This window comes from Muntiacus reevesi, chromosome 19 (assembly GCF_963930625.1).
Source record: "Muntiacus reevesi chromosome 19, mMunRee1.1, whole genome shotgun sequence".
In the NCBI taxonomy this organism is placed as follows: Eukaryota; Metazoa; Chordata; class Mammalia; order Artiodactyla; family Cervidae; genus Muntiacus; species Muntiacus reevesi.
This window is the reverse complement of record NC_089267.1, coordinates 35,910,065-35,937,113: the sequence shown is the minus strand read 5'-3', so window position 1 is coordinate 35,937,113 and position 27,049 is coordinate 35,910,065. Positions and strand designations below refer to the sequence as shown.

The window sequence follows — 27,049 nt, the reverse complement described above, 5'->3', positions numbered from 1 at the left end:
AAGTCATGTAAAGAACACTTGCTCAGGAATAGTAGTGAGTGGTCATTATACAATCCTTATTGGTTGCTCTGGCTCAACTCTCTCCTGGACAGTTATCTTTAGTGTGCAGATTCTAGTGTCATTTGATTTAGTGAAATTTGGACACTGTGGTTTGTCCAGTCCAGACCAAGTGGGGTGCAAGGAAAACTGTCTTTTTTCCCCAGAACTCACAGGGCCTATGCCTCTGCTGGGTTCAAATTTTGACTTTGCTGCTTGATAGAAGGTGACCTTCACATGTCAGTGGACATCTCTGAGTCTCAGCTCTCTTTGTTTGAGTTATGATAATAATAATATCCATATCACTGTGTTGAAATCATATACAGTAAAGCACCTTGAAAACTTTAAAAGTGCTATGTGTATGCTTAGTTGCTCAGTCATGTCCAGCTCTTTTTCTGAGCCCATGGACTATAGCCCGACAGGTTCCTCTGTCCCTGGGATTCTCCAGGCAAGAATACTGGAGTGGGTAGCCTTTCCCTTCTCCAGGATATCTTCCCCACCCAGAGATTGAAGTTGGGTCTCCTGCATTGCAGGCAAAATGTCTGAGCCACCAGGGAAGCCCTTAAAAGTACTGTACACAAAGACAAATAACCCACTTAAAAATGGGCAAAAGATCTGAGAACATTTCTTCAAATAATACATACATACACATGGCCAATAACCACATAAAAATATTTAACATAATTAGTCATTAAAAACACAATGAAATATCACTTCATAGCCACTAGGATAACTATAATTAAAAAGTCAGATGATAGTAAGTATTGGTGAGGATGTGGAGAAATGGGGACCCTCATGCACTGCTGGTGGAAATGGAAAATGGTGCAGATTCTTTGTAAAACAGCCTGGAAGTTTCTTTAAAGCTTAATATAACTACCATATGATTCAGGAGTTTTACATCTGGGTATATACCTGACAGAAATAAAAACGCATGCCCATATAAAAACTTGTATATAAGTGTTCATAGGCATTATTCACAATAGCCTACAAAAGTAGAAACAACTTATACCTCCATCAGCTGATGAGTAGATAAATAAAATGAATATTCATACAATAGAATATTACTTGACAACAAAGAGAAAAGAAGTCCTAATACATGCGATTATGTGGATGAATCTTGAAAATGCGTTAGATGAAACAAGCCGGTCACAAAGGATCACGTTTATATGAAGTGTCTAGAATTGGCAACTCTATAGAGACAGAAAGTAGGCTGATGGCTGCCTATGACTGAGGGGATTGGGAGAAAATGGGGAGCTACAGCTAATGGATATCGGTTTTTTTTTGGGAGGATGCTAAAAATGTTCTAAAATTGATGTAATAACTGTACAACTTTGTGAATAGACTAACAACTATTATACGCTTCAAATGGGTAAAATGTACAATATGTCTGTGAGTTGTATCTCAGTAAAGCTGTTATGTGGAAAGTCATATGGGCTTCCCTAGTAGCTCAGCTGGTAAAGACTCTGCCTGCAATGCAGGAGACCCCGGTTCAATTCCTGGGTTGGGAAGATCCACTGGAGAAGGGTAGGCTACCCACTGCAGTGTTCTTAGGCTTCTCTGCTGGTTCAGATGGTAAACAATCTGCCTGCAGTGCAAGAGACATGGGTTCGATCCCTGGGTTGGGAAGATCCCCTGGAGGAGGGCATGGCAACCCACCCCAGTATTCTTGCCTGGAGAATCCCCGTGGACAGTGGAACCTGGCGAGCTATAGGTCATGGGGTCACAAAAGAGTTGGACACAACTGAGCGATTGAGCAGAGCACAGAAAATCATATACAGTGGAAATCATCATAACAATTTATTATTTTATTTGTGCCTTACTTTTGCAATATCAATGTTCCAGTGTTTCTCCGCTTCTGGCTCCAAGCTAAAGACAAAAGTACATTACAGATTTCTTATGAAAGCTCATAGTTTTTCTTAGGTTAAGTATTACAAAGGAATCTTAAAGACAGCCACTCTGATTTAGGTGGATATTACTCAGGGCCTTGCCAGGGTGAGCACTGAGGTTTTCAGTATTTGCAAGTTACCGCTGAGGATACACATAAGTAGGCATTTGTAATCAATTTGAATTTCAAGGGCTTTGACAAAGACAGGATTGTGGGAACAAATATCCTAGTGAGAGTGAACCAAATTGGTCCCCTGCTGAGGGCATTTAAAGTCTGTGTGGACAGATCTATTTAGATTCTCACTGAGGACAGAGAGGGGAAATAATTACTTGTAATTATATTTCAGAATTTGAAGATTGTAGAAGATCTCCGGAAGAATCCTTTGAGAAAGATCAATGATCTACACTACCAAAAATGATTCTACAAAGTACTGATGTAAGGTAAAAATACAGTTGGGATGGTGATAGTGTTAGGTAGATGAGAAGAAAACTATCCAGACAAATTGCTATTGAGATATTGAGCAGGCATAGCGTAAAACTTTACCTTTAATCATTTATTATCTGGCTGTTTGTAGATAAGGCCCCTTTTGACACTTGCAGAGCAGGTCCTAACATGCTGATACCTCTGAAAGCTTTCCTAAGTGTACATGCTCCTTTATGTTTTTTAACTGAATTGTTTTTGGCTAACCTATTTTGAGTCAGACTGTACATGCTGACCTAGCAACTCCTTTACCTTTTGGCATAATCAAAGAATTTAAGTTTTTTTTAACACTAGCTCTATTCCAAATACCTAAATTTTACTGAGGTAAGTGCTAGGCAGCCTAGTTGTGTGTGTGTGTGTGTGTGTGTGTGTGTGTGTTTAATAATTTCTTTCATAGTCAAAGCTTCTTCTCACTGGACAGGGAAGCTCCCAGAATGAGCTGGAAACCAGGACATGTTGAATGGAAGAGAAGCAGAGTGTGCAATCACTGGGCTCATTCTCTGATGTACGTGAAGACACAGTTCAATCAGCTGAAGAGCCCATTAGTTAATGAAGAATTTGAGTGTTCTGAAGAGCTGAAGGCAAGACAAGGCTGCGGCAGGGGCCTGGTTTTACTTATTCATCACTCAACAAATATTTGCTGTCTGTCTAATGACTGGGAATACCAGTAGGAGTCAGGCAGTCGTGATGTATTGAGGAAGACAGACAAAAATCAACAACATGCCAGGTGCTATGAAAGAGCCACGGCTTGCATGTTAAGGGGCCTGGGCTGGGCTGGGAGTACCGCACACGCCAGGTCCCAGAGGCTGAGAAGAGAGGCAGGCACATTTGGAGAGCCTCCCCACCCACCACCATCTGGTGGTTAAAACGCAAATAAGACATCTTTAATTTAAAACTTAGCATTTGAAGACGTTGCAGACTTGACGTCCTTGAGTTTGAAATGTAAAGAATATGTGCTCAGAGATGGAGTTTTTCCTGCTGATTCAGAGGAAGCCAGCTCTGAGCCCCACGACAGCTTTTGATCTAGGGAGTAATCACTGTCTGTTTTCTCTGTAATCACAGAGAATTTCAGCAAAGCCTTTCCTAAAACAACCATAACCAATTTTTTTTTTCAAAAATACTCCCTGCATTTCATGTTCTCTGTTTAGGTAATCTGCATAGAGTTTTTATAAAAAAAAAAAACCACCTTGTAAAATAAATATTTTGTCTATTTTACAGAAAAGAAAATAGAGATATAGGGAAGTTAACAATAACTTAGTTACTCAGCAAGGTTTGGAATAAGGATTTTAGTCTGTGACATGCTGCCTCTTTATAAATCCCTGCTCTTAGTCATATTAAATCTGCAAAGATTACAATGTTAGTCTAATTTATCAGTGCCTAAGAACTTCCTCCTGAATGATGTCTCTATGTGGCTTCTAAAGTACTTTAAAATTCTTATCTCTAAGTTTTTAAGAATAAGACATGTAAATAATTTTTTTTTTTTTCCTCTATAGGGAAGGCACTTTATTTTTTTTATTATTTTTTTTTTAAATTTTATTTTATTAGTTGGAGGCCAATTACTTCACAACATTTCAGTGGGTTTTGTCATACATTGACACGAATCAGCCATTGAGTTACACGTATTCCCCATCCCGATCCCCCCTCCCACCTCCCTCTCCACCCGACTCCTGTGGGTCCTCCCAGTGCACCAGGCCCGAGCACTCGTCTCATGCATCCCACCTGGGCTAGTGATCTGATTCACCATAGATAATATACATGCTGTTCTTTTGAAACATCCCACCCTCACCTTCTCCCACGGAGTTCAAAAGTCTGTTCTGTACTTCTGTGTCTCTTTCTCTGTTTTGCATATAGGGTTATCGTTACCATCTTTCTAAATTCCGTATATATGTGTTAGTATGCTGTAATGTTCTTTATCTTTCTGGCTTACTTCACTCTGTATAATGGGCTCCAGTTTCGTCCATCTCATTAGAACTGATTCAAATGAATTCTTTTTAATGGCTGAGTAATATTCCATGGTGTATATGTACCACAGCTTCCTTATCCATTCATCTGCGGATGGGCATCTAGGCTGCTTCCATGTCCTGGCTATTATAAACAGTGCTGCGATGAACATTGGGGTGCACGTGTCTCTTTCAGATCTGGTTTCCTCGGTGTGTATGCCCAGTAGTGGTATTGCTGGGTCATATGGCAGTTCTATTTCCAGTTTTTTAAGAAATCTCCACACTGTTTTCCATAGTGGCTGTACTAGTTTGCATTCCCACCAACAGTGTAAGAGGGTTCCCTTTTCTCCACACCCTCTCCAGCATTTATTGCTTGTAGACTTTTGGATAGCAGCCATCCTGACTGGCGTGTAATGGTATCTCATTGTGGTTTTGATTTGCATTTCTCTAATAATGAGTGATGTTGAGCATCTTTTCATGTGTTTGTTAGCCATCTGTATGTCTTCTTTGGAGAAATGTCTGTTTAGTTCTTTGGCCCATTTTTTGATTGGGTCATTTATTTTTCTGGAATTGAGCTTCAGGAGTTGCTTGTATATTTTTGAGATTAATCCTTTGTCTGTTTCTTCATTTGCTATTATTTTCTCCCAATCTGAGGGCTGTCTTTTCACCTTACTTATAGTTTCCTTTGTAGTGCAAAAGCTTTTAAGTTTCATTAGGTCCCATTTGTTTAGTTTTGCTTTTATTTCCAATATTCTGGGAGGTGGGTCATAGAGGATCCTGCTGAGATTTATGTCAGAGAGTGTTTTGCCTATGTTCTCCTCTAGGAGTTTTACAGTTTCTGGTCTTACATTTAGATCTTTAATCCATTTTGAGTTTATTTTTGTGTATGGTGTGAGAAAGTGTTCTAGTTTCATTCTTTTACAAGTGGTTGACCAGTTTTCCCAGCACCACTTGTTAAAGAGGTTGTCTTTTTTCCATTGTATATCCTTGCCTCCTTTGTCAAAGATAAGGTGTCCATAGGTTCGTGGATTTATCTCTGGGCTTTCAATTCTGTTCCATTGATCTATATTTCTGTCTTTGTGCCAGTACCATACTGTCTTGATGACTGTGGCTTTGTAGAAGAGTCTGAAGTCAGGGAGGGTGATTCCTCCAGTTCCATTCTTCTTTCTCAAGATTACTTTGGCTATTCGTGGTTTTCTGTATTTCCATACAAATTGTGAAATTATTTGTTCTAGTTCTGTGAAAAATACCGTTGGTAGCTTGATAGGGATTGCATTGAATCTATAGATTGCTTTGGGTAGAATAGCCATTTTGACAATATTGATTCTTCCAATCCATGAACAGGGTATGTTTCTCCATCTGTTTGTGTCCTCTTTGATTTCTTTCATCAGTGTTTTATAGTTTTCTATGTACAGGTCTTTTGTTTCTTTAGGTAGATATACTCCTAAGTATTTTATTCTTTTTGTTGCAATGGTGAATGGTATTGTTTCCTTAATTTCTCTTTCTGTTTTCTCATTGTTAGTGTATAGAAATGCAAGGGATTTCTGTGTATTAACTTTATATCCTGCAACTTTACTATATTCGTTGATTAGCTCTAGTAATTTTCTGGTAGAGTCTTTAGGGTTTGCTATGTAGAGGATCATGTCATCTGCAAACAGCGAGAGTTTCACTTCTTCTTTTCCTATCTGGATTCCTTTTACTTCTTTTTCTGCTCTGATTGCTGTGGCCAAAACTTCCAAGACTATGTTGAATAGTAGTGGTGAGAGTGGGCACCCCTGTCTTGTTCCTGATTTCAGGGGAAATGCTTTCAATTTTTCACCATTGAGGGTGATGCTTGCTGTGGGTTTGTCATATATAGCTTTTATTATGTTGAGGTATGTTCCCTCTATTCCTGCTTTCTGGAGAGTTTTAATCATAAATGGGTGTTGAATTTTGTCAAAGGCTTTCTCTGCATCTATTGAGATAATCATATGGTTTTTATCTTTCAATTTGTTAATGTGGTGTATTACATTGATTGACTTGCGGATATTAAAGAATCCTTGCATTCCTGGGATAAAGCCCACTTGGTCATGGTGTATGATTTTTTTAATATGTTGTTGGATTCTGTTTGCTAGAATTTTGTTAAGGATTTTTGCATCTATGTTCATCAGTGATATTGGCCTGTAGTTTTCTTTTTTTGTGGCATCTTTGTCTGGTTTTGGAATTAGGGTGATGGTGGCCTCATAGAATGAGTTTGGAAGCTTACCTTCTTCTGCAATTTTCTGGAAGAGTTTGAGTAAGATAGGTGTTAGCTCTTCTCTAAATTTTTGGTAGAATTCAGCTGTGAAGCCATCTGGTCCTGGGCTTTTGTTTCCTGGAAGATTTTTGATTACAGTTTCGATTTCCTTGCTTGTGATGGTTCTGTTAAGATCTTCTATTTCTTCCTGGTTCAGTTTTGGAAAGTTATACTTTTCTAAGAATTTGTCCATTTCATCCAAGTTGTCCATTTTATTGGCATAGAGCTGCTGGTAGTAGTCTCTTATGATCCTTTGTATTTCAGTGTTGTCTGTTGTGATCTCACCCTTTTCATTTCTTATTTTGTTAATTTGGTTCTTCTCTCTTTGTTTCTTAATGAGTCTTGCTAATGGTTTGTCAATTTTGTTTATTTTTTCAAAAAACCAGCTTTTAGCTTTGTTGATTTTTGCTATGGTCTCTTTAGTTTCTTTTGCATTTATTTCTGCCCTAATTTTTAAGATTTCTTTCCTTCTGCTGACCCTGGGGTTCTTCATTTCTTCCTTCTCTAACTGCTTTAGGTGTAGAGTTAGGTTATTTATTTGGCTTTTTTCTTGTTTCTTGATGTGCGCCTGTAATGCTATGAACCTTCCCCTTAGCACTGCTTTTACAGTGTCCCATAGGTTTTGGGTTGTTGCGTTTTCATTTTCATTCATTTCTATACATATTTTGATTTCTTTTTTGATTTCTTCTGTAATTTGTTGGTTATTCAGAAGCGTGTTATTTAGCCTCCATATGTTTGAATTTTTAACAATTTTTTTCCTGGAATTGAGATCTAATCTTACTGCACTGTGATCAGAAAAGATGACTGGAATGATTTCAATTTTTCTGAATTTTCCAAGACCAGATTTATGGCCCAGGATGTGATCTATTCTGGAGAAGGTTCCGTGTGCACTTGAGAAAAAGGTGAAATTGATTGTTTTGGGGTGAAATGTCCTATAGATATCAATTAGGTCTAGCTGGTCCATTGTATCATTTAAGGTTTGTGTTTCCTTGTTGATTTTCTGTTTAGCTGATCTATCCATAGTTGTGAGTGGGGTGTTAAAGTCTCCCACTATTAATTGTGTTGCTATTAATTTCCTCTTTCATACTCATTAGCGTTTGCCGTACATATTGCGGTGCTCCTATGTTGGGTGCATATATGTTTATAATTGTTATATCTTCTTCTTGGATTGATCCTTTGATCATTATGTAGTGTCCTTCTTTGTCTCTCTTCACATCCTTTATTTGAAAGTCTATTTTATCTGATATGAGTATTGCGACTCCTGCTTTCTTTTGGTCTCCATTTGCGTGAAATATTTTTTTCCAGCCCTTCACTTTTAGTCTGTATGTGTCTCTGGTTTTGAGGTGGGTCTCTTGTAGGCAGCATATATAGGGGTCTTGTTTTTGTATCCATTCAGCCAATCTTTGTCTTTTGGTTGGGGCATTCAACCCATTTACATTTAAGGTAATTATTGATAGGTGTGGTCCCGTTGCCATTTACTTTGTTGTTTTGGGTTCACGTTTATACAACCTTTCTGCATTTCCTGTCTAGAGAAGATCTTTTAGCATTTGTTGAAGAGCTGGTTTGGTGGTGCTGAATTCTCTCAGCTTTTGCTTGTCTGTAAAGCTTTTGAATTCTCCTTCATATCTGAATGAGATCCTTGCTGGGTACAGTAATCTAGGTTGTAGATTATTCTCTTTCATTACTTTCATTAAGTCCTGCCATTCCCTTCTGGCCTGGAGGGTTTCTATTGATAGATCAGCTGTTATCCTTATGGGAATCCCTTTGTGTGTTATTTGTTGTTTCTCCCTTGCTGCTTTTAGTATTTGTTCTTTGTGTCTGATCTTTGTTAATTTGATTACTATGTGTCTTGGAGTGTTTCGCCTTGGGTTTATCCTGTTTGGGACTCTCTGGGTTTCTTGGACTTGGGTGGCTATTTCCTTCCCCATTTTAGGGAAGTTTTCAGCTATTATCTCCTCGAGTATTTTCTCGTGGCCTTTCTTTTTGTCTTCTTCTTCTGGGACTCCTATGATTCGAATGTTGGGGCGTTTCACATTGTCCCAGAGGTCCCTGAGGTTGTCCTCATTTCTTTTGATCCTTTTTTCTTTTTTCCTCTCTGCTTCATTTATTTCCACCATTCTATCTTCTACCTCACTTATCCTATCTTCTGTCTCCGTTATTCTACTCTTGGTTCCCTCCAAAGTGTTTTTGATCTCATTCATTGCATTATTCATTTTTAATTGACTCTCTTTTTTTTCTTCTAGGTCTTTTTTAAACATTTCTTGCATCTTTTCAATCTTTGTCTCCAGGCTATTTATCTGTAACTCCATTTTGTTTTCAAGATTTTGGATCATTTTTATTATCATTATTCTAAATTCTTTTTCAGATAGATTCCCTATCTCCTCCTCTTTTGTTTGACTTGGTGGGCACTTGTCATGTTCCTTTACCTGTTGGGTATTTCTCTGCCTTTTCATCTTGTTTAGATTGCTGTGTCTGGAGTGGGTTTTCTGTATTCTGGAGGTCTGTGATTTCTTTTTATTGTGGAGTTTTTACCCAGTGGGTGGGGTTGGACGGTTGACTTGTCAAGGTTTCCTGGTTAGGGAAGCTTGTTTCAGTGATCTGGAGCGTGGAACTTGATTTCTTCTCTTTGAAGAGCAATGGTGTGCCCAGTAATGAGTTTTGAGATGGGTCTATGTGTTAGGTGTGACTTTGGGCAGTCTGTATGTTGACTTTCAGGGCTATGTTCCTGTGTTGCTGGGGAATTTGTGTGATATGTCTTGCTCTAAAACTTGTTGGCTCCTGGGTGGTGGTTGGTTTCAGTGTAGGTATGAAGGCTTTTGGACGGTCTCTTATTACTTAAAGTTCCATGTAGTCAGGAGTTTTCTGGTGTTCTCAGGTTTTGGGCTTAAATCTCCTGCCTCTGGATTTCAGTTTTATTCTTCCTGTAGTCTCAGGACTTCTCCAACTATACAGCACTGATAATAAAACTTCTAGGTTAATGGCGAAAAGATTCTCCCCTGTTAGGGGCTCCCAGAGAGGTTCACAGAGTTACATGAAGAAGAGGACAGGGAAGAGGGAAATAGAGATGAGCAGGAGGAGAAAAAGGGGGACTCAAGAGGAGAGAGACAGATCTATGCAGTCGTCTGTTCCTAGAGTGTTCTCCGTAGCCCAGACACCAGCAAAGATTCACAGAATTGAATTGGGAAGAGAAGGGGAAAGGAGGAAATAGAGGTGTTCTGAGGTAGAAAACAGAGAGTCAAGATTGGGAGAGAATAATCACCACACTCCTGAATAAAAATGGAAACTGAATATTGGATTCTTAAATGTTTACAGTTTATATCATATACTGAAGAACAAAAATTAAAAATCTAGAGTATAGGTTAGACTCATAAAAATACTATATTAAAAACAAAAACAAAAACACCCCCCCAAAAATTTTAGAAATATATATGAGGTTCAGTTTAAAAATAAGGCTTCTCTTCTTTTTTTTTCCTTTTTTTCCTCTCCTCTTTGTAAGGTTATAGTGTATTGAAAATGAATAATTAAGGAGTAGTAGAGGAGTACTAGAGGACTTTAAAAGAAATAAGAGAAGAAGAAAAAAAAATAAAAAATAGAGGAGGAGAAGGAAAAAAAAAAAAAAAGAAGAAGAGAAAAAAAAGAGGAAAAAGAAAAAAAAAAATTTTCCCTAACTACAAAAATCGTAAGAATTTATGAAAATGAATGTTAAGGAGTAATGGGGGAGTAATAGGGAATTTTAAAGGAAAATAAAAGAGAAAAAATTAAAAAGAAAAAATAAAACTAAAAAAAAAATTTTTTTCTTTTTTTTTTTCCCTGCTTAAAAAAAAAAAAGAAAGAAAGAAAGAAAAAAAAAAAAAAGTAAAAATATATGTAGGAAGTTCTCTGGAGCTGTTGCGGTCAGTGTGGGTTCGGCTCAGTTTCAGATAGCTCCTCGTTCCAGCTTACACTTCTTGATATCTACAGGACCCTTGTGGTGTGGTCAGTGTTTCCTACAGGGATTTTAATCTGTTGCACCAGTTCCTTCTGAAGCGGTTTGGCTTCTGTTTGCCAGGCTCTTCAGGGCCTCATTTTCGCCCTGACCCAAGCGGGCGGAGGTGGACTCTTATTCAGGTAGCTAGTTCCGTCGCGCTGCAGGGAGGGGCTAGAGTTGCTCGGGCTCCGGAGCTGCTCAGGCTCCCAGCTGTTATATGGAGCAGCGCTGCGCGCAGTTCCAGCCCTCAGGTGTTCCGCCAAGGGTCGGAACTGAGATCTGCGCCTGCTCCCTGTGCCCTCCCCGTCAGAGCGGTCCAGGCAGCCAGGGGCTTGACGCTTGACGGGCGCACTCTCCCCGGGTGCGCGCGCCCACTCCCTTCCGCGGTCCCAGTCTCAGATTCCGCCGGCGCCAGTCCTGTGCGTGCGCCTTCTGCCCGCCGCGTCCCTAGCCCCAGTCCCCGCCTGCGCCGGTCGGGTGCCTGTGCCCTTTGTCTCGCCGCGACCCTCCCGGCGGATGTCGACCATCCAGAATCTCGGTCCCTTTGCTCTGCGAACCGCAGGCAGCGTGTTCTGGCGGGTTAATTTTCTCTCTCTTGCTCTCCCACAGTTCAAGCTGGGAACTCACAAAAGCTCCCTCCGATTGTCCACAGGGCTCTCAGGCCCGGACCCTGCCCCAAATAATGCCGCTCACTCCTCTCCGTTCCGCTCCCACTTGCTGGTGGCGGATGCGGGTGTCTGGGGTACTCTCCTGCTGGGAGTTGTTTTTAGGCTCGTAATCTGTGGGTTTTATTATTGTTTCTCTCCCAGTCAGGTTGCCCTCTGAGATTCAAACATTTCCCCCAGGCCCGCCAGGTCGAGGGTTCCCCGGTGTCTGGGAACGTCCTCTATTAAGACCCTTCCCGGGACGGATCTCCGTCCTTAGCTCTTTTGTCTCACTTTTTATCTTTTATATTTTGTCCTACCTCCTTTCGAAGACAATGGGCTGCTTTTCTGGGCGCCTGGTGACCTCTGCTAGCGATCAGAAGTTGTTTTGTGAAGTTTGCTCTGCGTACAGTTATTCTTTTGATGAATTTCTAGGAGAGAAAGTGGTCTCCCCGTCCTACTCCTCCGCCATCTTGGCTCCTCCCCCCAATAATTTTTTTTTAAAGGAAATGAACAAGAGGTTAAGTTCTAACTCAGTAGGATGAGTTTTTATTCTGATTTTTTTTTTTTTTAATACCAAAATGTGTTATTCTCTTGGACTGCAGAGGGACTTTCCAAAGGGGAAAAAAAGTGACTTACATAATATTCAACTTCTCTCCCAATCCTAAGATTCTTTTATTTTGGTAAAAAATTTGACATTTCTGTCACTGATGTGAACAATGGGAGGACACTGTTTTGTAAGTGTGATTGTCTAAGCTGAACACATTCTTGACTGAGACAGTCCAGGGGAGAAATTCCTTCTGAGGACCACACCCCAAATATTGCCTTGAATTTAGAAGCATACCCATCCATTTTCTCCACAGGTCGTGTAGAGGTTAGTGTGCATTTCTTGGTTTCTAATGTTCTGCTGTAAGGATCTGATTTAAAAGTTCATTTCCTTACACACCAGGAACAGTGTTTATAGGTCAGGCTCCCAGACTGTGAAATCCTTGAACTCTCTAGGAAATATCCTGAGCAAGTGATTTAACTTCTGGCTTCCCGGGTCTTGAATGGGGCCTTTGGAAAATATGGAACACAGAGAAAGCTTATTTCTCCAGCAGCTCATTTTATTTCTAGACTGAGGAGCATAGCTGAGAATCGTGATAACTTTTGCCAGTTGTCTTGCTTCTTGCTTACTACATTCTTTCACTGCTTCTGCACAGCACCACTGAATCCTGAGTTTATCTGCCTCCTCTGCTCGCATGTTCCAGAGAGTAAACCCTCTGGTAAAGCCGTAACACCTGGCAGATCACGGCCACTGCAGACAATTGGTCTCCAGTCTGAGCTAGGTGCTCAGAAATTCCTGTCAATGCTTTTACTTTTTCACAGTTGCCTCCCTCTCCCATTCCTTTAATGATTTCCCACAACCTCACCAGACTCCTTCTGACCCCTTTTAATACTCTCTTCCTCTGTTTCCAAAGATGACCTTGCTGTCACTACCCTGATGACCTTTAGGTCCCAAGTAATAAGCCCTCTATCAACTACCAGCTAGCAGCCCACATGCTCCCTCCATCCACATCTATACCGGCTTGCATGCACTGTTTTCTTATCTCAGAGGATGGCTTGCTTCCTCTCAAGTCCAAGTCCTCTCGGCTACTAACCTAAGTCAGTGACCTAAATCAATGACCCTTCGGCCACTTGGAACTCTGTGGAATTTTATTCCTACAGTCATTGCCCCACCCTCCTCTTTCTCCACTCTTTCCTTATCCACAGGTTTCTAAAAATGTAAACTGGCTTTGAGGCCATTTCCCTCTGAACCATCATCAAATCTCTCTTTTCTTTGAGAATTCAAAATTCTCAAAGGAGTAGGCTGGACCCCTAAATTGGCTTTCCTACCTCATACAGGATCTGGCTTTGGAACCCACCATTCATTAACTGCTCTCACTAAGGTCACCAAAAATGACCTCATAACCCAAATGCAATTGACCCTTCTTAGTCTTTATCTCCAAGGCTCTGTATGTTGCACTTAGCAAAGCTGACCACGCTTTCTTTCTCCAAACACTCTATATATTTCCTCCATTTCTCCAACACCATGTCCTTCCAGTTCTCTCCATCCCAGCCTGATGCTACTTCTCTTCTACATGGGCTCCCCTCTCTCTACCACCACTTAGAAGTTTGTTGAATGCAGAATTGGTGTTCATTAAGAGTGACGATTTTTGAGTTAATTTGTCTCTTACTGTTTGTGCGTCCATAGATTCTTAACCCCTCTGTGCCCCAGTTTCCTCGTCTTTTAAAATGGGATTGATAATATTTCTCATTTATCTGAGAGTTAAGTCAGATAACACATGCAAAGTCCTTAATGTGAATTTTTCATTTCAAAGAGAAAATTCAATTGTTATGAGATAACTTAATTATATAAAGAAGCATTCCGAAATAAAATATTAGATTTCTAGTTTTCAGTAGTGGCTCATCAGCATTTTATCATGTTTTTGGTTATTCCAACTGTAAATGTCATAGGAATTATTTGAAAACTAAAAAAAAAAAAAGGTGCTTTTCTGAATTTGTCACGACAGCCAATTCAAATTTTTAACTGTTGAGGAACATCTAGCAAGATTAGGGCATTTAAGACTGTTTTAAAATAACTAGATTCTTGTTTTGATAACTACCAAAGACTTCTTTTTTAAAAAATAACTGTGTTAAAGCTAAAAAGAAAATTCAAAAACATACAAAATACATTGTAATTTTTGAATTGCTCACAAAATTTTTATTCAGCTGTCCTTATAATTAAAGTGAAATAATATTTGATTTAAAAAAAGGTAAGTTCAAACTTTATTTCTGATAAGTTAATGCAATTTCCAGAGACATGTTGACTCCTGTTTACAAATAGGATAATTATATATAACTGAACTAAATTGATTCAAAGCAATTTATTTCTAGACTTATGTGTAGAGGTTATCATAAATTAGAGCAAATTAGTAGATATTTATTTGGTTATTCTAGAAAAAAAAACCAATGTCAATATTTCAGATTTATGATATACATTTTCCTCCCAAATCCCAACCTATTTTTGATCAGAAGTTTACAGACTCTTCTGAAGGTGCATTAATCCTTTAGAATGTTAAGATATTGTTCAGTGAATTTTTAAATTCACTAAAAAGTGAGTATTTTGGTTCTGTAAATTTTGTGATTTGAGTATCAGTTCAATTTGACTAGGCAAAGCATTACATTCTTTAGGTACTATGCACATTTTAGTCTTGTTTGGGTGACCAATTTTCTTGATTTGCCCGAAGACTGCCCTGGGTTTAGCACTGCAAACACCTTATCCTGAGAAATTCCTTAGTTCCAGAAAACCAGGACAACTGGCCAGCCTAGGCTCAGTGAATCTACCATGGAGCCTGACCAGAATTCTCTCCTTGTTTCAAATTAAAAAAAAAAAAAAAAAGCAAAAATAAAACCATGCTCTTTGTCAATTTGTGTGTCCTTTATTAAATATTTAAAGACATTGATTTCATGTTGTGGGGAGCTTAGAAAGGTTCATTTGTATGATTTATTTCATGTCTTTTTTTCTTATAACCTGCAACTCGATGTTAAAAGTAAACATTCTCAGATTAAAATGGATTGAGTCTACCTTTTGAGCATCAGATGTCTAAATAGGTTCCATGTCTGTATCTAGAGCCCTTTCATCTTTACCATCCACTCAGTACTTAGAACTTAGGATTAAAGACTGTGAATATATTTGTATATGGTTATACAGGGCTGTAGTAATATGAAAGTGGGCTTCTCAGGTAGTTCAGTGGTAAGGAATCCGCCTGCCAACAGGGGAGACTCAGATTCAATCCCTGGGTCAGGAAGATCCCCTGGAGAAGGAAATAGCAACCCACTTCAGTATTCTTTTCTGAAAAATCCCATGGACAGAGAAGCCTGGCAGGCTACAGTCCCTGGGGTCGCAAAAGTATCAGACACGACTTAATGACTAAACAATAACAACAGTATGAGAGAAGATTCAACTCAGCTTCTTACGGGAGATGATTCACATTCACCTTCTTAGAGCTCACTGACCCACTGCGAGGTGCATCTTTTACTCCCCCTGTAGGAGGAGACAGAAAGCTGCATCAGTTTCTAGGATATCCCCCCTTTCAGGAGAAGCAGTGAAAACAGGCAGCAAGCGGCAGGGCCATTTAGTGACTTCCTCCAGCCATCTCTGTTTCATGGTGCAATTTAAGGTGGATGAATGGTTCACTCTGGGCTCTAGGCCAACTAACCGGCCCTGGAGAAAATCATTCTCACACCCACGCTTGACACACACACGCACCCTTCGATTCTCTTTCCTGCCCAGCAGCCCCCCAAATAAAATCCTTCTACTGGAGGAAGCAGCAGGTTCTTTCATTGCAGTCTCTGGGCTACAAGAACCAAGGAGCAAAATGGATATTTTGCTCTGAGAACTGGCACTGAACAGAAGGAAGGAAATGACTACTCCAATTCAAGCATGTTTTACTCGCAGGAGAAGTGGGGACACAGGAGGCACAAAATTGGCTGAGGAATCAGTGGGAAAGTCATAAATTTTGTCTCTTATCCCAGCAGCTAAGATTCTCCCTTTATAGTGCCACCCACTTCTTTTTCTCTTTAAAAGGGTTTGGATAATGAACAGTCACTTTCTAAATTCTCAAGTTCAAAAATCTCTCAGTGGAGGAAGAAAAAGGAGTTTTGAGTAGATCTCGAAAGTCTGGATGTATCCCTTCAGAACATGCTCAGAAATTTTAAGATTCACACACACCTGGTGAATACACTGTCCTAACCTAAAGAAACTGGCAGCAAACAAATCTACAGTTTCTTACCTCATTGTTACTTTATTTTGATACTTTGTTTTAAAAGGTCAACTCATAGTTTCTATTTGTTTTAAAGAATTTCCTATCATTGAGACAATGAGCAGTAAACACTACTGTGATCCACTTTTAAAAACAATGATCCAGTTTGACCTGAACCTAAAGATAAAGACTCAGTTAGATCCAGATGGGGGGACTGTCTACGGTCACCTGGCATGGACTTACCAAAATGTCGGCTTAAACAAAAAGTTGTTGTTATTGGTGGTGGTGGTGGGCTCTTCTAGAATCAGGAGATTTAAGAGACATAACAAATAGAATGTAGATCCTTATGCCTTGATTCTTGATTGCGATAATGATACTGTCACTAAAGGAGAATTTCTTTGTTCTTAAGAGCAACATGCTGAAGTATTTGGAGCAAAATGTCTTGATGTCTTCAACTTATTTATTTTTTTCAATCAGTAAAGGCAGAGATGATTGAGAGAGGAAGAGAGATAGAGTGAGAGTGAAAAGAAGGCAAAAAACTCTAGCCTAAATATTGATTTGGAGTTCATATTGAAAAATTCCCTATTGCTTGTTGCTCAGGCCAGGCAAGTCCACAAGTTCACCATTTGGCCTCAGAGTATAAATCTGGCTACTCTGACATCTTATAAAGATCTGTCTTTCGTCTGGCTTCTATTAAAGTTTAAGCTTACAGGAAGAGATTTACTGTCTGAAAAAGTGTGTCTGAGGAATTTCTTACAGATGTCCCTTACAAAGTATTCCAAATTTGTTTCTCTCAATTAATTTTTCAATCAATTTCTATACCCACTTCATTATATTTTTAATTTAATTTGCAAATAAAATGGCATTTGCATTTTCTTGAGTAACTGTCCCTTCAGTTACCACTCATTTCCTTTTCTAGAATCTCAATTATGTTATGATACATGCTGCAATAATTGCATTGTAAGAAGTCATGAACCATGATAATAGGGAGGCTATTCATAAAAATCCCCTCACTGTCTACTTACACTAAGGGCTTGATTCTTAAATTTGAAAGAAAAATTCCATGATTGTGTTGGCTAGCGGAGAATCTTTGTGCTTTAATAGGCCCTATAGCCCATGTACATGTGGGCATGTACACATGTGTGGTTTTGGAACATGGTTTTAAAGCAAGTCTTTGGGGCATCTTACTTTAAAAATATCAAAAGTAGTTTGATATAAATTCACATTTTTTAGGACTTCCCTGGTGGTGCAGTGGATAAGAATAGCCTGCCAGTGCAGGGGACACGGGTTCGATCCCTGGAAGATTCCACATGCCACTGAACAACTAAGCCTGTGCGCCACAACTACTGAACCCTTGCTCTAGAGCCCTCAAGCTGCAACTACTGAAGCCTGCTTGCCTAGGGCCTGTGCTCAGAAACGAGAAGCCACTTCAGTGAGAAGCCCTCACACAACAATAGAGAGTAGCCCCTATTCTCCGGAACTAGAGAAAGCCCTCACAGCAACGGAGACCCAGTGCCCCCAAAAATAAATAAATAAAATATAGCAGTGTGTACATGTCAAAAAAATAAATGAAACCTTTAAAAAAATATTCACAGTTTTTAAAGACTCCTCAGTCACACAGCCTATGGAGTGGCATAGAGTCGGACACAACTAAAATGACTGAGCACATGCATACACAGTCACAAATTTGGCCATTCTGCTCTTGTGCTGGGTCATCATTTTCGAGCATCTGACAATCAGCACCTGGGTCCCCAAAGACCAGTTTTCAGTAGCCCACTGGCAAGTTGAATAACTTCAAAATTCTGCCCCAATTCTTTGATACCTTTGAAAGATGCACCTCTTTATTGCACAGTCTTTTCCACTTGCACTTTTTTTCTCAAAAAACATCCTGTAATCTATTTCAGCTGGAACTTTAACAATGCTGTGTTGGGCACTGTGCTGTGCATTGTAAGGAAGAGATGAAGAAGTAAGCTGTGCCCTCCTGGTTTCCAGGGAGAATGGGATTCAGCAGGAATAGAAGACATGTGTATACTTCACTCTTACCTCAGCTAGAGTATGGCACATCGCATATGCAAGTCATAAACCAAGTATTGTCCTGGCTTCCTTCTGCATTATTCTAGCATAATGAGATGCTCCTTCCTCATGATTCAATTCCCCCCCACCCTGTTTCAAGAGTATGGCAGATGCATAATAGGTTGTGGTTATCAGCCCAGAGCATACATTTCTTAAGCCAATTCATTGACATTCATAAAATACCTTTAGTACCTATCAAAGTTATGGTATATGGTAGAGTTTTGAAAATTATTATTGTCTAAAATGAACAGACGGATGGAGAGGTAGTAAATGTGTGTGTGCTAAGTCGCTTTAGTCATGTCCAACTCTGTGCGACCCTATGGACTATATAGCTCGCCAGGCTCCTCTGTCTATTGGATTCTCCAGGTAAGAACACTGGAGTGGGTTGCCATGCCCTCCTCCAGGAGACCTTTCTGACCCAGGGATGGAACCCACGTCTCTTATGTCTCCTGAATTGGCAGGTGGGTGCTTTACCACTAGCACCACCTAGGAAGCATGAATTGATGAATCGTCATCAAAAAAACCCAGATGTCCATAAGTTTTTCTGTGATCAGACTGATATAAGTTTCAGGGTTTAGAGGCCTTTGCCTTCAATCTCTTACTCATTTTGTTCTGTAAACTCAGAAATAAAATCACCATGATGAGGACAATGAAAAGGAGTTTAGTTGTCTCATTTGTATCTTGTTCTGTTACTCTTCCCTTGTCATAAATTGTATACCAGAGCAAATCTTCATCTTTACCACCATGACCTTAGAAACTAGCTTCTTCGCTTCTACTGAGTACTTGCTCAGTTTCTGGCCCAGTTTTATAATTTTCTTCTCAGTTCCCCCAAGGACAAACTCTGACCTCAGTCAGTAATTCATTTCTGGGGACACAGAAATCATCTCTGCTAGTTCGTAAGGAGATTATGACCCAGTCAGTGCTCATTGGTGAGTAGAAATAAAGACTAGGTTCAGTGGACATACCATTCCCAGTGCTATAAACTTGGAAGAGCTTTTAAACTATAAGGAGCTGTGAGTCTCTCTGATTACTTGGACAGGAGGAGGAAGGATTAAAACTCACTTTTAAACTGCTTGGGTTAAGTAACATAATTTGTATGATATTGAGACAGCTTAAATTAAATATCAAGAGGTTAAACTATTGAATGACTTATAAATCCTGGTACTTAATACAGTGAGTAGATGGTAAAGGAAATAAAGAAAATGTGCTTTTTCTTAGTTGAGTAAATGTTAAGTAAATGGCAGTAAATATATAAACTCCACTGGTTGTTCTGCCTCTTCTTGGTATAACCATTTCAATGATTAGAGTGGCAACTAAATGCCAGAATGATAGGTGATTTCCATACATTATCTCTGACTCATAGTACTATAGGGTAGATGAGGAAACTGGGTCTCACAGAGGTTAAATAACTTTCCCTGGTCACACAGCTAAGAAGGGGCTCCCAGAAATCAAAGCTAGATCTATCTCAATCCATAAATAAAATATTTACATGGACATAAATCAATAAAATGCATGACATTGACCTAGTCAAGGAATTTAGTTGTAGAAGCTTGACAGTGGTTTGTAGTTACCACGTAAAACCAGATATTCTAGCCTGTGGACCAAGAATGTGCCTGCCGTATCTGTAAACAAAGGATGCTGCCGTCAAGCGGCAGTCACAGAAGCCACTCCAGACTATGCATCCTGAGGGGGATTCATGATGGAGGAAAAAAAAAAAAAAAAATAGAGGCCCTAGATAGCTAAGGTGTATATCAAAGGGATGATTTCAATGAGCCCAGACTCTCTTCTCTTGCACAGAAAGGTGCTTAATTCTTTAACTTGAGATGTTTGGTTTTCTTTAAGAGTAATCTCTGACGTTCTGACTACCTGTATTTTCTTTTTTCTTTTTTTTTTTGCAAAAACTCCTCTATGTCCTGGCTTCTCCCATATCTCTTTAGAGCAGTTCCTGGGAGTGATCTGAGAGGCTATTTTCCAGGCTTAAGTCCTCAGAAAATCTGCCAAATAGAACATAATTCTCAACTTTTAGGTTCTGTGTGTGTGTTTTTCCCCAGTCAACAAGCCTTTCCATGGTCTGCCATTCAGGATTTGGCCATCATTTCTCTCCATCTTACTTAAACAATGCTTGCCTTGATGAAAATCACAACATCAGTTCTATACACCTGAGTGAACTTAAAGATTTTTTTTTTTGACCTGTCACAGGGACATTGGAAGTTTTAGATTTCCTCTAATTGTTAGTAAAATGTTTTAACCATGTTACAAGAATCTCTGATATAAGCTAACAAGAGATGTATTTTGAAGGTCTTCCCTTTACAGGAAATTCAGGAATCTACATAGATCATACCTCTATGAAGCTGATGCTGGTGAGGTGCTCATGATATAAAGATGAGCAGAAGCTGCTCTTGTCCTCATGGAATGTATAGTCTACCAGGAGAGTTGGATTATCAATGAATATGTGTGTTGTGCTAGTAGCTCAGTCGTGTCTGACTCTTTGCAACCCATGAACTGTAGCCCACCAGGCTCCTCTGTCCACGGAATTGTCCAGGCGGGAATACTAAGTGGGTTGCCATTCCCTTCTCCGGGGGATCTTCCTAACCCAGGGATCAAAGCTGGGTCTCCTGCATTGCAGGCAGATTCTTTGCCATCTGAACCACCAGGCAGGCCCTTATAAATGTATAATCATGTTCAATAATTTTATCACTTGGTAGCAGTACATATGCAATGTTACTAATTATATACTAGAATGAGTGCCCCAAAGGAAACAAATGAAGTTCAATAAAATAGTTTATCAAAGGCATAAAACTTAAGCCTGGGCTCAGAGGAAGCTTTTCAGGAGAAGTAATGCTTAAAGGAGGGAGGAGCCTTTCAGGCCAAAAGAGCATTTCATCAGAGTGTGCTCTGGCACTGTGGGGAGGGGCTTTGCACATCATAGACCTGAAGGAAGGACCTAGGATGGAGAACAGGGGAGAGTGATGAGAAGTAAGACTAAAGAGGCAGACAGTGTCCAGACACTGAGCAATGCATGCTTTGTGGGCCTGGGTAAGGATTTTGGTCTTTATCTTGGGGACAATAGGGACCCACTGAAGAGTTTTAACCAAGGGGCAGGGAGTAGTGTGTGTGAGTAACAGAAGGACTGGAAGGGGAGCAGAGTAGATGCAGGCCTGCCAAGTAGGAGGCTGTTGTCAGCAGTTGGGGCCAGAGATAAGGGTGGCTCAGCCTGGGGTAACAGCCCAAGTGGTGGGAGGTATGTCTAGCTGTGAGAAGTGAGTGCCTTGGGCAAGTACATGCAGAGAGGAGTGGCAATCAGAGGCTTGGAAAGTTTCTGACTGAACTTGTCTGAACATGATACTGGCAGGTGTTTAAAATTAGGGGTGCAAATGACATTTTGATTGGGTTTGCCCTTCCTGGTAGTTATTCAGAAACATGAGATAAATATTTAGATTATGAGAAAGGATAAAAAAATCTTCTCTCTTCTATAAACCCATCTCATTCTGAGGGAGAGAGAAATTGATGATTTTATTTAGTCCCTTGAGCAGTGAGGGGTTGTGGTGGGTGGGTGCTTACAGTTAGGAAATTGAAGCTTCATCTAACTCTCAGAAACTGGGTTGTTCTGAACTGTCCAATCAGCCTGGAGCAGAAAGGAATGGCTATAACAGTTGAAGCGCAGAATTTGTGCTCAGTTCTCCCATACCTAAGGGACACTTGTGCCTTTACACTGTTACCTTTCCTTGAAAAGGGACTTCAGACCATTTCTGAAAGATCTGTAGAGATCTGAAGGCCCCAAAACAAGTCTTTTTTGCAAAAATTCTTTCAGTAAACTGGTTGCCAAAAACAAAACTGCCCATTCCTTTGATATAATTAACTTAAAAAAAAAAATCATGCTGGAGCCGTCTCAGTCTTTTGGACTGAGGAACCAGAAGGTAAGAATCAACACAGAACAAAATGACACAGTGGAAATCCCCTCTCCCTTCTTTTCTAACGCCCTTGCTCTTTTCTACACTGAGCTTCTGTGACTCGTATTTCTTTTCAGATGCTTGTCTCCCAGGGACTGAATTCTTACTTACCTACTCCAGGAGTCATCCTATGCTGTTATTCTCCCCAGAGTAGTTTTTACAAGGCCCTGCCTAACATGTTAGGAAAAAATTCTATTTGGAATCATGGTATTTCAAGCCCTCTGCTAGTGCAGAGAGCTTCTCTGTAGCTAGTCAACTCCTTGCAAAGAAGGTCTTGCCAGGGCTCACTAGTGTTAGGTACTAGTTGTGTACTGACCATGCTCTAGCATAGATTATAATCAACTATTACATTGAAATTCACCCAGTAGTCAGTTATTAGTGGTATTGATGATTTGGTGAATTAAATCTACATATTAATATTCTACTTGAATTTCAAAATCTCTCCCACTGACCTATGAGAACTGCTGACAATCTCAGCTAACAACCCTATGTGTCACGCTTCAGTATTATGTACCGTCTCCTCTACTTTGACCTCACTACTGCAGAGAAAGGATCAGAAGTTAGGCACCAAGATGAAAAATAGGAGTGGATGGACAAATATAGGCTGTTGAAACTTGAACAGTTAATGCCTGATAATGTTAGAAGAGCAAATAAAACAGACATGCATGAAGATTTTCTTTTTATATGTACATATACATAACTCAGTCATCTTAGAATTGTATGCTTTCAGATTTGATTTTTTTAAAAAACCAAAACAGAATGCCTTTTTGCCTGTTCTCTGGGATGCCAAGAAAAGGGATTAGAGATTTTTTAAATTGATTTCCCCAAGTGAGACAATTTCTTGTCTAATTTTACCCTGCCATTCTTAAAATCATCATCCTATGAATCTCAATGCATTTTAACTGCATAAGTGCACATCTCTTGGTTGTATCTTTTTCTAATATTCACAAAACCTCCCACAAACAAATTGGTTTCCTTGCCATCGAGGTTGGAAGAAAAAATATTTCAGTCTGGGGCTCCAGTTCCCATAGAGACGCGGTAGATGGCAGTGTGTAACGGCAGATTCGCACCTCCCGGCCTTGCAGGGGAAGCTGACTGGGAATAGATGGAATCTCTGGACAGGAGTGGTGTTCTTTCCAGCCCAGGCAGAGGAAGAGGTCGTCTTCCTAGGAAACGATTTCTCCACAGAAACTTAGTTTTGCTGAATCAGTGAACTGAAGTTACTTGAAATACTTTGACACCAAAGAATCTTAAGCTTCTTTAATTTAAGCCTGAAAAAAAAATCTGCACTGCAAAACTCTTCTTCAATGCAAGGAATAATCTTTCAGTTATATGACGTGCTGACCTAACGGTGCTTGGTTTTTACTAATCCCTGAACAAGATCACTCCGGGCAACATACAGATAAATCCTCTGGACATTTCATAAGCACAAGCTGGATATACTTTGTGATTTGACTTTTCAGCATCCTGGCTGGACTGATTTGAGCATCAGTATATACCTTCAAGGCCATGTTTAATTAGGTGACTGTTCTTTGACTATTTCAAAGCATTTTTATATTTTTGCATAATAGCTCCCGTGAAACTTAGTGATTATTTTCCAATAGCCTAAAATATTTGTAAGAATTAAAATTTTTTATTACAGAAGAGAGGCGTCTGGGATAGTTTTGTTGAAAATTTAAGACTGTGATTACTTCATTAATAAGCAAATAAATCATTTCTAATATGCTTCTCATTTTAAACCCTAGCAGAGGAGACCTTGGTCAATACCAGTATTTTTTTTTTTAAGAGAATTTCCGTAGAATATAAGTTTTTAGAGGAAAGGAAAGATATTATGCGTAAATTGTGTACAGCACCGTATTACATTGAAATTTAATAATTTAAGTAGATGTGCTCATGCCGTCCCACCCTTTCTTCCTATCTGCGCTCTTAAATTGGGAGCTTTGCTGTGACCTCCATTCTGCAGTGTATGTGGTTGCCTGGCTTTCCTCACTTGGACTAATACGCTACATCATGTTTCTTTTCCCAGACTTCCTCGTCCATTTAGAGTTCAGACCTGTGTCCAATTACACAGCACCCTGGAACTCCAAGCTTTGACTTTTCCTGGCCTGACTCACTCTTCTGGCTCCAGTTAGGCTGAACTGCTAGATCTTCTCAAGGGTTGATTCCATTGGCCTTTGGACTCCAGAGTTGTGTTGTCAATTGCAGGAGTCTCTTTTCCTCAGTGTCTTTAACATGATCTTTTGGGAGTTGCTTTTCTCCTTCCTTAAATGGTGGTGTTGCTCAGGGTCCAGTCCTAGGCCCTCCTGTCTAATCTTCTAGGCTTTCATTTACATGTCCATGCTAACACCTTCCAGTTCCAAGTCTGCAGAGCCTTCCCTTGAGATTCAGAACTTAGATGCCTCACATCAGTAGAGGCACTTAGATGTCCCTCTGCCACCAATGGCAGGCCCATCACAGCAGATAGTAGTACATTATTTGTGGTAGAAGTATAAGTGCATGTATGCTCAATCGTGTCTAACTCTTTGCGACCCCATGGACTGTAGCCCACCACACTCCTCTGTACATGGATTCTCCAGGCAAGAATACTGGAGTGGGTTGCCATTTCTTCCTTCAGGGGATCTTTCCAATCCAGGGATCAAACTGGCATCTCTTGCATCTCCTGCATTGGCAGGCGAATTCTTTACCACTGTGCCACTTGGGAAGTGGTAGAAGTACGTGAATCAATAAAGAAATTCATTACAGGCTATCAATCCATAATACTTATTGGACACGTCCTGTGGGCAGTCATGGATAATTGGAATTATTTTAGGATGGGAGGAAAGCTTGGTTAGAACATAAAGCTATATCAAGTACCTCCAGTCCATTCACATAGAATAGATTAGTTGACATTGCTTTCAATGGTCTTTGATGCCATTTTAAGAAATGAGCTTTAATAGGTATGAAGAGTCTGAAAAGAGGATGTCTAAAAACAGACCAAAATATGCTGTCCTCTGTTATCTATATATAGATGTAGTTTAAAGATATTTGAGTAACCAGTAGTCCGGCACATACCACAGACCATCTTGTCTACTTAACAATATTATTTACTTTCTCATATATTTGTCTTACCTCCGTTAATTGTGCTGTAACACTTGGGGCACCAGCAGTATCATTCCTGCTTGAGGGTCGCCTCAGTATTTTAACAATGTGTGTGTCGCACAGATAGCAGACGCTCATTGGAGGTTTGTGTGTAAAACTTCGGATGTAGCTGGCTCTTCTGAAGGAGAGTTATTTTGGTTAGTTTATTTGGACTTACCTCATGTCGACGGGCAGCACAGCGTGTTATGTTTATAGTAACTGAAACATTTGACTGTATAAGGCATCCTGCGTTGTGTACACAAAACTGGGCAGTCTTTTCTAATTAGTCATTGCCATTTCTTGTCCTGCAATGATCTGAGGAACTCTAATAGAACTGCAAAAACACTGAGAGCCAATGTCCAAGCAGGAAGGACACTTAGACATATAGACAAGCCGATAAACCACACCTATCGCTTCAGTTAGATGATAAACTGTCAGAAAAATGAAAAATATGGTAGAAAATATAGCCGGGGTCCAGGGTTTTCAATTCCTGGGTAAAGTTTGATGAGATTGTCAATATAGCATTTCTGGACCCATATAGCTCCAGAAACTAAAAAAAAAAAAAGAAAAACTAGGTTAGCACCTATTTTAAATGACCCTCAATTGGATTGGATTGTATACATAAAACATACCGATTTTAACAGGGTAGAAATTTATTTCTGTCTCCTGTGACAGACACTGCTGCCTGCTGCATACTAAGTTGTTTCAGTCGTGTCCAACCCTATGGACTGTAGGCCCCTCTGTGCATGGGATTCTCCAGGCAGGAATCTGGAGTGGGTTGCCTTTCCTCCTCCAGGGGATCTTTAGTTTTTTACGTCTCCTGTATTGCCAGTTGGGTTCTTTACCGCTAGCGCCACCTGGGAAGCCCCTGAAAGACCAGAGATACTTAATCCAGAGAACTTTAGTCAACACACCAGGGTCACACAGTTTGGTGATGGCAAAACTTTAATTTCATCATCTGAGAGGTTCAAATGATAACCGCATCTGCCTTCTGTGCTGCAAGGATTTAATACTAGAAAATGTGACATACTTAGAAAAATGCCTGGCAACACAGTAACAGTCCTAAGTGTTAATATTATTAGGGACCTTGGATGAATCAAGAGATCACATCCATAAGTGAAAACTAACGCTGTGATAACTTACTTGTAGGAAGGATGCAGGGTGTTATGAGAGGATATAATCGGGGTTTCTGGAACTTCTCTGGTGGTCAGTGGTAAGACCCTACACCTCACTGCAGGGGCACAGTTCCATCCCTGATCTGTGAACTAAAATCCCACATGGCTGGGTGTTGACCCAGTGGCCGGCTGAAACTGGCTCTAGGCAGAGAGAACTAACCTGTCCTGAATCAGGAGGGAGTGTGGGGAAGGACTAAAAGGAGAGTTTGTGGATTCTAGAAGATGAGTCTGGAGAAAGGGGCAGCTTCCAAGGGGACATAGTAGGGATTTTGGTCTGTAACTGAAGAGCAGTGGGCCTGCTCATCCAAAGAGGATGCCTGGAGGGTGATTCCAGCTGGATCCAGCCTTATTCATGAGCCTGATTGTTGGTCTCTGACCTCTGGGAGGCTGGTAAGCCCCTGAGCTGGAGGGGACTGTGGGCAGGGCTCACCTAACTACCTGAATTCCCTGAGGTCCAGGTGGTGCAGCTCTAGGCTTTAGAAGAGATTTGCAGGCTGCTTTCAATAATATGTTGAATGTCAGATAGTTAGGGGAAAAGGAAATTTATTTTGACTTAGACTTCCTCACCTACACAAAAATATTTCGACAGCCCTAAACCAGAGGAGAAACATATGGATAATCTGAAAACACTTATGTTTGGCTCTAGAAGTTGCAAAGATAAACAGCTCCAGGGGCAGGGTTATGTCTATGTCATTGTTTCTGCAAATTCAGACTGACTCCCTC

At 40.1% G+C, this 27,049-nt stretch overlaps 1 long non-coding RNA gene across 1 annotated transcript in view; it reads right to left on the bottom strand.

Annotated features, from left to right (window-relative positions):
• LOC136150916 (uncharacterized) overlaps window positions 1-25,233 on the bottom strand; it is a 38,429-nt gene extending 13,196 nt beyond the window's left edge. Inside the window, exon 1 of the long non-coding RNA XR_010659953.1 lies at window positions 25,143-25,233. This is a non-coding gene — a long non-coding RNA (uncharacterized lncRNA). The remainder of the gene's footprint in view (window positions 1-25,142) is intronic.
• Window positions 25,234-27,049: the final 1,816 nt, after the last annotated feature.